Source organism: Bison bison, unplaced genomic scaffold (genome assembly GCF_000754665.1).
Source record: "Bison bison bison isolate TAMUID 2011002044 unplaced genomic scaffold, Bison_UMD1.0 scf7180017864519, whole genome shotgun sequence".
In the NCBI taxonomy this organism is placed as follows: Eukaryota; Metazoa; Chordata; class Mammalia; order Artiodactyla; family Bovidae; genus Bison; species Bison bison.
In genome coordinates, this window is record NW_011495072.1 from 7,609,654 (window position 1) to 7,610,342 (window position 689).

The window sequence follows — 689 nt, forward strand, 5'->3', positions numbered from 1 at the left end:
AGCATTCTTTGGCATTGCCTTTCTTTGGGATTGGAATGAAAACTGACCTTTTCCGGTCCTGTGGCCACTGCTGAGTTTTCCAAATTTGCTGGCATATTGAGTGCAGCACTTTCACAGCATCATCTTTCAGGATTTGAAAGAGCTCAACTGGAATTCCATCACCTCCACTAGCTTTGTTTATAGTGATGCTTCCTAAGACCCACTTGACTTCACATTCCAGGATGTCTGGCTCTAGGTGAGTGATCATACCATCATGATTATCTGGGTTGTGAAGATCTTTTTTTTACAGTTCTTCTTTGTATTCTTGCCACCTCTTCTTAATATCTTCTGCTTCTGTGAGGTTCATACCATTTCTGTCCTTTATCTAGCCCATCTTTACATGAAATGTTCCCTTTGTATCTCTTATTTTCTTGAAGAGATCTCTAGTCTTTCCCATTCTGTTGTTTTCCTCTATTTCTTTGCATTGATCACTGAGGAAGGCTTTCTTATCTGTCCTTGCTATTCTTTGGAGCTCTGCATTCAAATGGGAATATCTTTTTTTGGGGGGGGGGAATACCTTTCCTTTTCTCCTTTCTTTTCACTTCTCTTCTTTTCACAGCTATTTGTAAGGCCTCCCCAGACAGCCATTTTGCTTTTTTGCATTTCTTTTCCATGGGGATGTCATCCTTTTGAAACTTACTACTAGTCTT